This window comes from Panthera pardus, unplaced genomic scaffold (assembly GCF_024362965.1).
Source record: "Panthera pardus isolate Hobbes unplaced genomic scaffold, ASM2436296v1 HiC_scaffold_8, whole genome shotgun sequence".
Lineage (NCBI taxonomy): Eukaryota > Metazoa > Chordata > Mammalia > Carnivora > Felidae > Panthera > Panthera pardus.
In genome coordinates this window covers 151445720-151458450 of record NW_026527013.1, presented here as the reverse complement: position 1 = coordinate 151458450, position 12731 = coordinate 151445720, and the positions used below count along the sequence as shown (strand labels likewise).

The 12731-nt window shown below is 42.6% G+C and overlaps 1 protein-coding gene across 3 annotated transcripts in view; it reads right to left on the bottom strand.

Moving 5' to 3' along the window:
• CHRM2 (cholinergic receptor muscarinic 2) overlaps window positions 1-12731 on the bottom strand; it is a 146457-nt gene that overhangs the window by 10843 nt on the left and 122883 nt on the right. Inside the window, exon 1 of one of the 3 annotated variants that reach the window (XM_019452865.2) lies at window positions 9728-9830. The exons of the other annotated variants lie outside the window; for them this stretch is intronic. The gene's annotated coding sequence lies outside the window, so the exon portion shown is untranslated. Of the gene's footprint in view, window positions 1-9727; window positions 9831-12731 lie in introns of those variants that run through there. 3 annotated transcript variants of the gene reach the window in all.

The window sequence follows — 12731 nt, the reverse complement described above, 5'->3', positions numbered from 1 at the left end:
CACCGTGACACCAAACTTGATTGAATAAAAAAAAGAAAGTTTTCTAGAATGAGAAAAGTCAGCAAAAAAAAAAAAAAAAAAAAAAGGAGCGGGGGTAGTCCACGATTGATAACTGGAATCCAGAGAGAAGATATGTAATTATACAGCAAAATTTCAGAACAAGAAATCAAGAGGAATTCACATGAAGTTGACTTTATAATTGTTTATATTTATTTAACTTGTGTTTTTAAAACGTAATCTCGGTGTATGTTACTTTTTATAGATTTCTAATTTCTGCTGCCATTTGAACACATTACCAAAAATGGCAGGATGTTCTGAGGGCTCTTTGTCCGTGTCTTTCGCACTGAGCTCTGAGACACAGCCTCTCTGTTGAGCAACCACGAGGGATGAAATCATCAATCCTCACCGGGGGTGCCTGAAAGTCCTTCAACTGCTACAGCAGTTCAGGCCCCTGGCACCGTTTTAACTTGGACATGTCAGGGCTAAACACGCAATCGGTCTTGAGATAATTAAAAGTTTACTTCAACAATATGATGCCTAGATATCTAGCTTTCAGTAAAAAATATTGCTATTAGAAAAAACTTGAAAAACATAAGGATGATACCATCTAGTATCGTGGTGAAACATGAGACCCTCATTGGGAGCAAGACTGCCTAGTGAGCAGAGATTTTCCCTTCATCTCCTCTCTGCCTTAAGAGTGAGACGTGGTAATCTGACGCTGTGTTATCATCAATTAGAAAGCAAATGGAGCTCCTTTATTTGCGATTTATATATTTAAAAACACATATAACCTATTATATAATAATCTGGTGAATGAGATTCTAACTATAAAATTTCCCTGACATTGGAGACATGACCATTGGGGCATAAAGTCTATATTCTGTTTTAGATCTTCTAAACATTCAGTGCATGCCGTTAGTTTATAAGTGGCATCGGTAGAGGTATTTAATAGGCTTTGAGATTGTTCCTACATCAGTGACCAATCACTCCTGCCATGAATGATGGAGGGAAAAAGAAAGAAAGGCAAGAGAAATGGGGAGAGATTTTGAGGGATTCTGAGGAACAAAGTCCCCTTTCTTTAAAGACAGTCTCAGTTTTGATACTGATGCAGTAGATGATAAAACACAGTTTGCTCATATTGTGATGACCCCCACAAATCTTGAATGTCTCTCCATTTTACTTATGAGCAAGGAGAGTTCTAGCCTGGGGCTCAGGGGATAGGGTAGCTCTGACAGCTGAATACTGACATTCCACATTCTAGCATTTTGACAACATCAGGCAGAAATGGAGTAAATTTCCACTCTTCCCGCCCCTCCTCCCCCAATTTTTATAAGGCTTCCCTTTAGCCAAGGGACACATTAGGAGTGAGTATACAGATCAAGAGATTTTTCATGAGCTCCTGAATTTTACTATGTGAGCTGCTGTGGTGGGTTGGGGGCCACAGGAGCAACAGGGGCCCTGCTCGGAAACCAGGGCTATCTCTGTTTGTTTTTAAAAATTTATTCTAAAGCACCTTATTGAATTTCTGTCCTGAACAGACCTGCAGATGCCTTGAAGGGCTTTGGAAGGTGGAAGTGAAGGAGAGAATGACCAAACACAATCAAACACATTCTTGTCCACAAGGAGCTTATAACTTTAGGGAGACATACATTGCTGATGGGATTTCCAGCTACCTAAAAAAACTCTGGGCCAATATACTGACACGTGTCAAGATTCAGAATCCATGGAGGAAGGCTGGGCAGATGGGGTGAAACAATACATAAAGCTTCCTGGATGCCTTTCCTAGCAGATCTATTTTCTCTGTCTCTCTCTTTTTCTCCTTCCTCTCACCATTTGTTTATGTGGGACATTTACATATTTTAAATATATATATATATATATACACACACACCATATAGGTATATATGTGTATATATAATATATATTATATATGTGTATATATAATATAGGTATATGTATATATAATATATAGGTATATGTATATATAGAATAAATATAATATAGGTATATATGTGTGTGTGTGTGTATATATATATATATATATTTACTGTGTTCTCAAGATTCTGCATTCTATTGCATTTCTCAGAAAAGTGCAATATACTCATGGTGGGTGTTCACTCCAGTGACTGAGCCCGACAACCTGTAGGTTCCAAAACATAGAATGCAACTTAGCCATCAAGTCACCTGCGCTGGGTTTTTAAGTCTATCTCAGAGGATATGTCACAAGCATTTTGGAAGCAACATGTAGAGTTTAGAAAACTTCAGCACAGAACTACAGACTTTACCAGATATGCATCATGTAAAATATCTGAAAAAAGAAAACCACACTTAAATTGCATTTATCAAGCTGCACCCTTAAGGTTTGTGCATTTTACTGTATGCAGGTTGTACTTTTTAAATTTAATTTTATTTTTTTAAATGTTTATTTTTGAGAGAGAGACAGAGCATGAACGGGGGAGGGTCAGAGAGATAGGGAGACACAGAATCCGAAGCAGGCTCCAGGCTCTGAGCTGTCAGCACAGAGCCCCACGCAGGGCTCGAACTCATGAACCGTGAGATCATGACCTGAGCCGAAGTCGGTCGCTCACCCCACTGAGCCACCCAGGCGCCCCATGCAGGTTGTACTTTTGTAAAAAGGTAAAAAATGTAACAGCAAATGGTAGAAACAGAGTGAAAGTGGCAGAAACAGCAATCTGACCCCCACACCAGTATAAATACAAGAGAATTCATGATTTTTTCCAATGTAAAAACCTTACAGAACCTCCCATCCCTTATTGCAATGTACACATTTTGCAGTTTTGGCTAACTGTCAAACGTACTATTCTTAGTGACGCTGGACAGACGTGCACTCCGTGTTCGCCAAACCATCCTTTTCCTTTCTTCAGAACACATCCTAAACAACGCTTACTCTAGAAAAATGTCCCAAGAGGCAAAGAGACCTTAACGTGACTTAACCAGTATCTAGTCCTTGCCGTTGGGTCCATGGTACATTTTAGCGATTTTTTCCACACACTGACATCCTCCTGCCGAGGAGAAAAAGAGGTCTGGACCATTATAAACAAAACGCACTATGGGATAAACCATTCTTTTGACTTTTCGAAGTGAAGTTCCATCTAAGTAAGCACTGGGGCCCCCTCCCTCTTCTGTCCTAGGAATCTGACAGAACTCAGTATTGAGGATGACCATAATCTCATAAATGGTGCTGACTAAACACAGTGCTCTAGAGCAAACAGCAGCAATGCTAGAGAAAGCCCTCTGTCTAAAGGTTATTATGCGCTGACAAGGAAGAGTGAAAGGAAAATGGAAGCAATCCTCAGAGAGCTACTGGAAGTTGTATATGATTAGGCAGCTGTATTTGAGTCGATGTCTGTGTCTTTCTTATCTTCAGAAGTTGGAAATTTGTATAGTCGGCTTTTTTTCATTTTGTTCTGTTTTTTTTCCCCCTAAAGTCGGCAGGCTGCTGGTTTAATAACTCTAAATTAGTTAATTCATTGCTTTGAATTAAACATGTGAATCAAATTTGCAGAGGATTTGAGGCTTGTTATGACTCTGATAGAAAATTCTAGAATGAAAGCCCTTGTTCTAGAGAAGCTGAGCAATTCCAAACAATGCATCCCTTTAGGGATCCTTTTCAATGGTGCACGTGCCTTCTGCTGGAAGCTGAGACAGAACATAAGGCAACACGGAGCTTTGGATAGTAAGTAGGTCAAGGACAGGTTTGAAAAGAGAAGTAAAAAATCAGTTTAGGGTCAGGGAGAAGCTAAGAGAGTTGTAGGTTAATATTTTTCCTTTGAAGGGTAGACTCGAATAGTTAAGACTTAATGGGACCAGAAATTGTGAAAAGATTAAAGGGCACACATAGAAGTGAATTTCCTTCTTCTGAATTTCCATCTTATAACAGGTAAGTAGAGAAAAGGACACTTAGTTGTACTTAGGAATCTATATTTATTGTAAGCACATCTCTAACATTACATTGCTTAAGGACAAAAGGCAAAAGGAAAAAAAATATCGTTGCTCTTTTCATGAAAATATACACATGGAAAGTAAAGTTTATGTTTAGGTATAATTTTCCTCTTCAAATAAATAAATGTACCCATAAATGTAAGTTTAACAGACAGAATCATTCTTCTGGTAACAACACCTAGAATTTAAGTAGAATCCCAAGTAATGAATTCACCTCCATGAAGGGTAAATCTGTGTCCTTCAACTTTTCAATGACAGAAATGACACAGGCCTCATATACTTATGATTCATATCAGATTCAATGAAGCTATAAAAATAAAATAGTAATGAGGTATACAGAGTAATGGGCAGCAACTATTTTTATTGTTTCCAATCGAAAGACAACATGATTGTGTCCTTAGAGTCTGATTGCAGCCTATTTCTAGAACTGAGCAAAATGACCACCGTGTTATCCCACTCAAATGTGAGAAATGAGAGCACGGAGAAGATTAAAGTCTTTACTAAATGATCTAATGGCAATTGAGATGGGGACACATAAAAAGCTGCATCAACTCAGCAAAGATTTTTGTATCTAAAGCACTAATTTGGAGTTTCAAGCAAGTTGGTTGGAGAGAATCAAGGATTTTATGTGCTAAATCAGGACAGTCAACCCTTCTACCTTACCGCAACAAACCCACTTTCCTGGTGATAACCACGGGGACCACGCCATATTGAATGCCTGTCGTGTACATCATCACTGCTACCTCATCGTCCCTTCCTCTACCCTCCCCTCTTCAGACACCATCAGCTCAAGCCTATTTCCATATTTAAGGAGCTAACTCTCCCGCCCTTCAGACTCTAAACATTTAGGAAAATCTGATCTCTCACTCTGACTGCGCTAGGATTTGCCAGCCCTGTTCTTCTCCCCCAGGAGGCAGGTTCTCTGTTGACTGTGCCCAGGAGGAGACGGACGACAAAGTGACACCTCCCTTCTCGAATTACAGCCGTCTTGGCTGGTAAATATCCCCGGCACGCTTTACATGCCCCACCTTGTCATCCAAGAAAAAGCAGCTGAACTTCAGGCAGTTCACGGTATAGTGGTATTGAAATACCATGTCTGTACGTGAATAGTGCATGAGAAGGGGAGATCTCCAGATAGACAGGCTGTGCAGTGACTGTCCTGCAGGGTGGGATGTTTGTTCCCTCAAGTACAACTGTACCGTCAGCAAAGCAGTTGCGGTCTGTGTTCTCTCGGGGCAGGACTATACGCAGCAGGACCTCCGGGAGAACGTGTTAGAGTAGAATTCTGTGGTTAATTAAGCCCCCAAACAACTCAAAGTGAAAGGAAACAGGACGCTGAGAGAATATATCCTGGACTCCCTCATCTAGCCACTGTGTGTATTAGCTGATGAGAAAAGGGTAATGACACATTGAAGAAGAAAAGGAGGAAATAATGTTTCTGCTCTTAAGAAGTCTCAGTCTGGGGGCACCTGGGTGGCTCAGTCAGTTAAGCCTGCAACTTCCACTCAGGTCACGATCTCCCAGTTCATGAGTTCGAGCCCCACATCAGGTTCTGTGCTGATGGCTCAGAGGCTGGAGCCTGCTTCGAATGCTGTCTCCCTCTCTCTCTCCCTTCCTCCTCTCTCTCTCTCTCTCAAAAATAAATAAAGATTGAGGTACCTGGGTGGCTCAGCTCGTTAAGTGTCTGACTCTTGGTTTTGGTTCAGGTCACGATCTCGTGGTTTGTGAGGTCAAGCCCTGCATCAGGCTCTGTGCTGACAGCACGAAGCCAGCTTGACACTCTCTCCCTCCCCCTCTCCCTGCCCCTCCCCTGCTCACTCTCTCTGTCTCTCAAAAATAAATAAGTAAACTTAAAAAGTATTTAAAAAAAACAAATATTTTTAAAATTTTTTAAAAAGAAGGTCTAAGTCTAAAGAAACTCAACAATATCATTTTCTCTTTAAAAATTTTTTTAAAAATGTTTTTATTTATTTTTGACACACAGAGAGATCATGAGCAGGGGAGGGGCAGAGAGAGAGGGAGACACAGAATCTGAAGCAGGCTCCAGGCTCTGAGCTGTCAGCACAGAGCCCGACGCGGGGCTCGAACTCACAGACTGTGAGATCATGACCTGAGCTTAAGTCAGATGGTGAACCGACTGAGCCACCCAGGCGCCCCTAATATGTGGTTCTGACCAACCAGTAGAGCATTAAAAAAGAGGGGCGCCTGGGTGGCTCAGTCGGTTAAGCGTCCGACTTCAGCTCAGGTCACGATCTCGCGGTCCGTGAGTTCGAGCCCCGCGTCGGGCTCTGGGCTGATGGCTCAGAGCCTGGAGCCTGCTTCCGATTCTGTGTCTCCCTCTCTCTCTGCCCCTCACCCGTTCATGCTCTGTCTCTCTCTGTCTCAAAAATAAATAAACGTTAAAAAAAAAAAATTAAAAAAAAAAAAAAGGAACGAAGCGTGAACTGTATTTCTCGTCCCCCCTCCCCCAATAAGGCAGTAAGTTGCAGCAAGTTTTAATTTTGTATTCCATGTCACTTTTATTATCTGTTTCCATTCATCTTCAGCATTAGGAAGCCCCATGACCATTGTATGGTATCCCGATTCTTACACTGAGATGGTCAGAAGCTTCTACCTAACCTTCTAGGAACTTCAATCTGAGAATTAGCGACTGGGGCGCCTGGGTGGCTCATTTGTTTAGCGTCTGGCTCTTGGTTTTGGCTCAGGTCACGATCTCACGGCTTGTGGGTTTGAGCCCCACGTCAAAGGCTTGGGATTCTCTCTCTGCCCCTCCCCAGCTGTTTCTCTCTCTCAAAATAAATAAACTTGTAAAAAATAATAAAAATAACAATTAGTGACTAATTCTCTTCCTCACTTCCTCTATTTAACATTCCTGCTGTACAACAGGTATATAGCCAGTGATGCCGGAACAGTGTTCTTTGGCGACAAATTATGCTTATACTGAGCACAGCAGAGTGTAGAAATCTGTGGATCACTATGTTGTACACCTGAAACTAATGTAACATTGTGCATCAACTATACTCAAATAAAGAACTTTAAAAAGTAAATAAACCTTTCGCTGTAGATCTAGGAAAGATTATTTAGCAACTCTGTACTTAACTGTTAGCTGAGAGTGATCAGTTTATTTTGGAGGAGAATATTATCTAAGGAACTAGGAAAAATTTCTGCCCCGACATAAATTAAGAACAAAAAAATGAAGCTGTGAAAGAGATTTCTTGTTAACAAATACAAAAGTAGCAAAATTCCATTCTATGTCAAATTGTGAGTGCTTAGAGAAACATGGTCACATGATCTGTGAATATGCGTAACATTAACCTGTGACTTACATTTACCATGTTACTCGAAGTGCTGTTTAAAAAAACAAGTATTGGGGCGCCTGGGTGGCTCAGTCGGTTAGGCGTCTGACTTCGGCTCAGGTCATGATCTCACGGTCCGTGAGTTCGAGCCCCACGTCGGGCTCTGTGCTGACAGCTCAGAGCCTGGAGCCTGTTTCAGATTCTGTGTCTCCCTCTCTCTCTGCCCCTCCCCTGCTCCTCTGTCTCTAAAATAAATAAACGTTAAAAAAACAAAACAAAAAACCCAACTATTTTGGGGGGGCGCACCTGGGTGGCTCAGTTGCTTAAGCGTCTGACTTCAGCTCAGGTCATGATATTGCTGTATGTGAGTTTGAGCCCCGTGCTGGGCTCTGTGCCGACACTGCAGAGCCTGCTTTAGGTCCTCTGTCTCCCCTCCTCTCTGCCCCTATCCTGCTCATGCTCTCTCTCTAAAAAGAAATAATAAATAAACATTTAAAAAAAAAATAAATAAAAAATAGGGGCGCCTGGGTGGCTCAGTCGGTGAAGCATCCAATTTCGGCTCAGGTCATGATCTCACAGATCGTGAGTTCAAGCCCCGCATCAGGCTCTGAGCCTGCTTTGGATTCTGTGTCTCCCTCTCCCTCTCTGCCCCTCCCCTCGTCACAATCTGTCTCCCTCTCTCAAAAATAAGCATTAAAATTTTTTTACAATAAGTAATAAATTAAAAAACACTATTTTTAAAATTTCATTTTAGCGGTTTTGCTTTATAAAGGAAGGTGAAATTGAAGGTAAATACATTATAACAATAACAGCAACAGGACAGAGTGTTTGTTCTGCCCTGTGCTAGTTTTCTTGAGTCTTTGCAGACCTTTGCTTGCCTTACCTGTGCGTACTTCTCGTGACTTCTCTACTCTCTTTATGCAAATCCTTATCTTCTATCTGCATTGCTCTCTCCCTCAGCATCCTATCTTCAAGGAGTGCAGGCCCAAGTTGTCTAGGGAACCCCCAGAAGAGACCAATTTCCCAGTCTCTAATGTCACGTTCGTCTTCTGCCAGGACTGGCTCGAAGTAAGACACTTAGATTTATTTACGACATGGTAACTCTTACATTTATCTGGAAATATTATTCCGCAGACAACAGACACAACCTCATCATCTTAGCATCCAGGGGTCAGGCAGAGGTTAGACCGACTTGTAACAGCGAGCCAAGGGATTCCGACCTACTCCATTGACGGTCTTTGGGGATGCGATGGCCCACCACAGCCTGTCAGCCAGACAGGCCCTCTCCAGTGTGGCCCAGGGCAGTTCTCATCCGGAGCCTGGATACGAGGCCCATGCACCTTCGTCAGTCAGCCTTCACTCTGGTTCGCGTGTGGCTACCAGGATGGGAACACTTAGCTCAAGTGTTCTAAGAACAGGCTCATTTGTAAGCTGCCTCTCAGCCTCTGTTCTTGACGATAAAACACCCTCGGCTGTGTCTGCGTTTAGGAATGTAGCTTGCGAGCAGCCTGTGTCTGGCTCTTCCCTTGTTTGGTTGCTTTCAAAGGCCACTGTAAAGCTGAAAGGTGACAGCCTGCCCCACTTTGCTACATGTTTTTTTTTTTTTTCTTTTCTTTTTGGTATGGGACAACTTCGGGTTTCCAACCGGGAGCCGCTCGAATGCACTTTACTATCTGTTTCTACACAAATCCAAGTTTTCAAACGCCCAGCCCCCAGCCAGCTCTTTCACTCTCACTATGAACCACTCATTCCTGTGGCTAGAACCTGAAAAATATTTTCCTCTGCTGAGGTTAAACGAATTAAGAAATATGGATTACTTTCAATACGATGGAAATTCTCCGGATACAAAAGCCAGAGAGTAAGACGGTCGTCTATTTTGCAGCCTGAGGGTAAAGCACAGAAAAAAAAAAAAAAAAAAAAGGGTAATTTGAAGGTTTGAGGAGGTCTTTGAAAATATTTGGTTTGGTTGCTTTAAAAAAAAACATGGCCGACAAGCTGAAGGGAAGGAAACCCTGCCGAGTGAGGGTGTGAAGATTTAAGAGCAACAGGTGTTATTGGTGGGGCACGAGGAAGGCGGGCATGGCCTAGGACTCAGGTTGTGTTGGAGACATAACCTCATGGCAGGGAGGAACACTTACAGTCAGAAACTGTAACACACTATTGATGTCATCGACCAAGCTGATATCAAGAGCCATCTCACTGCCAAGGATCTTTAACCGGATTTCATTTTCGAATCCACACGAATCGTCGTCTCTCTCTGGATTCAGCCCTGGCTTGACCTGATTTTCTGACCCTGAGTTAAGTGTCTTCCCTTTGACAACCTCAAACTCCAGTCTAGGCATGTAAACCCACTCCAGATTTTTGGGAAGGTTCTAAATTTTCCAAGAGTAAGGTTCTCTCGTTGCTTATGTAGGGACAACACCTGCTGAGTAGACCCATTTTGAGAATTAAACGAGATTAATACTCACAAAAGGATTTAAACCGAGCCTCCTGGTCTGGGCTCCTCGGCCGTTACACACAGACTTAAGTAAAGGCTGAAGTAAAGGCCCTGGCTAGGCTGGAAGGAGAAGCGGAAAGAGAATTACGTTCACGGTTCATAAAATCGCTAATTATACAACGGGTCTGGTTGGAACTGCCATTTGGCTGCTTTTTCTTATTTAGAACGCATATTCTTGAATTTCTTAAGCTCACAGGAATTATGCAGATTTCCTCCATTTGAAAAAATTAAAAAAAAATTTTTTTAACGTTTATTTATTTTTGAGACAGGGAGAGACAGAGCATGAACAGGAGAGGGTCAGAGAGAGAGGGAGACACAGATTATGAAGCAGGCTCCAGGCTCTGAGCTGTCCTCACAGAGCCTGACGCGGGGCTAGAACTCATGGACCGCAAGATCATGACCTGAGCCGAAGTTGGCCGCCTAACTGACTGAGCCACCCAGGCACCCCTAAAAAAATTTTTTTTAATGTTTATTTATTTTTGAGAGACAGAGACACAGACAGAATGTGAACAGGGGAGGGGCAGAGAGAGGGAGAGGCACAGAATCCGGAAGCAGGCTCCGGGCTCTGAGCTGTCAGCACAGAGCCCGAGACGGGGCTCGAACTCACGGAGCGCGAGATCACGACCTGAGCCGAAGTCGGACGCTCAACCAGCTGAGCCACCCAGGCGCCCCTCACCTACTTCTTCCATACAACAACAATTTTCATGAAGTCACAACCTCTCACATTCAGATAATCACCATTTGTAACTCAACTCTGTACAGACATATAATAAGCAAGTTTGCTAATAATTGTTACCTGTTGGCTGGCATTAACCAGAAACTGACCCTGAATTGCCCAATAGAGGCAGTGTACATGGGGGGCGGAGGGGGAGAGGGGGTGCGGGCAGGGGGCGGGACAAGCCAGGGCTGAGTGTTCTGTTTACATATCCTGTTATGTAGAGCAAATTGCATCACACGGTGAATATCGAGAGCAAAACTAAGTCAAGTATGATTTTTGCTTAAACACGAATACATTTTGGAAGGCAGTTTTGAAGGACGATAAACAGTAAATGGCATCATTAATGATGATTCAAATGCTTTACATTTTTAAGCTATGTGATGAAAAACAAGTAGATGGGGAAAGGGGAAGATGAATGTCAAAGAATGTTCATGGGACAATGTAATGACTAAATTAAACAAACCTGTCCTGTGAAATAAGCCTCAGGCCCAAATCATCATTTTATCTAAGTGCATGTTTTCCCTTAATTTTAGGATGTGATACTGTCCGATAGCAACGGGAGGAATCTGGTACTTTCCTGCTGCCCTCACTTTCCCGCAAACCACCCGTTTTGCTCTCTTTTAACTCACTCATAGCAGGCCCAATCGTTTTTTCCACCTGAGTCTGTGTGTGTGTGTGTGTGTGTGTGTGTGTGTGTGTGTGTCTGTTTTCTTTTTCTAATTTAGGGCTTTGGGGGCACCATTTGGGAAGGGCTTTTATTTTGAATCTGTGTCCTCTCAAAACTTAAATGTTTAATTACGCAAGATGGTGCCTTCCTCAGGACCTCAAACAACCACTCCCTCCACCCACACCCATTTCTCACGTGGATCTGTTTGTTTTCAGATAGCAGTGTCGGTCTACAAGTCACGCAAAGAACAGGGGTCTGTGATGTTAAAATATCTGTATTCTCATCCTGGAGTTGGTATTTAACCTCCCTGACTTTGATTTTCGTCCTCTGTGGCAGTGAGGACGTTCGACTCCAACGTCTCTCTCAGCTCTAAGAGCATTCTAGAATTCTAATTTTACTGTAATTCTCTTAGGATTCATATGATGCCGACTGAGAGGTCAGAGATGATCGTCACCGACTTCTGCCTTAGATCTATATATTCCTAAATACCGAAGTGCATATACCTACAGAGTAAACTGCACTCTCGCTCTCTCTCTCTCTCTCCCTCTTGAATTTACACTACTGGGGCTTTGCTGTACTTGTTGAAGAGGCTTCTGCTTTGTGTCAGCTGGTTTGCTTTGTTACCATCACCACGTCCCCCACCCCCAATATCCTGGTACGTCTCAGCTTCCCTCTGTGACCCTTCATCCATGCAAGCTTGAAAATTAGATTCAAATTGCTATCTGTATTTTCATTTCACTCTCAATATTGCAAACGTGCAAGCATGAACTAATTCTCTCAATCGAGCTCCATATTTACGTACCAACTCATTAAAAAGTGGCTTTAGCACCAGAGCAAGAGATCACGTATTGGAGCAGGAAAGCAATTTACTTGGCGAGTTCATTTGTGTATTCTCTCCAATGTCAGAGCAAAGGTTTGTCCTTGGGATAAGGGTGTTTTCTTGCCCCGTCTGGTCTCTGCGGCTGTCTGATTCCTCAATTAGCTGACACCTCTGTGCTGGTGATTTTATCCTGGACTTATTTAGTGGACAGACTAGAAATAGTCGTCCAGTGACTTGCATGCTGGTTTTATAGCATCGCTATAATCGCTGCCTAAGTAACCCTGCAAGGAGGCAGAAGGCAGAGAAGTGAAATGAGGCTCCCGGAGGGGGTGTGTTTGAGATATGCAACAATTTGCAAAGGGTAAGGAAGGGTATTGTGACAATTTTCATTGGAGGCCTGAAGTCTAAACAAAATTACAAAATCAAACAAGAATAAATTGGCTCTTGTATTATGTTCTGTGTTACAGAGCAGACTTCAGAGCCAGAGAATTCTGTGTGAAGTCTCAACTAAGAATGGTGTGTTTACCTTTTTCATTTCAAAACTATATGAGATTTATTTACGATAGGTTTTTGCTCTGCTGACATGGTTCCCTCTGCCCTTGGGCGTTAAAAATAAAATTTATTGTGAATTTTCTTTCTGATTTTCAAGCTAAAGCATTAGGAAAGTAAACCAAAAGGAAAAAAAAGAAAAAGAGGAGCGCCTGGGTGGCTCAGTTGGTTAAGCATCCGACTTCAGCTCAGGCCATGATCTCGCGGTCTGTGAGTTCAAG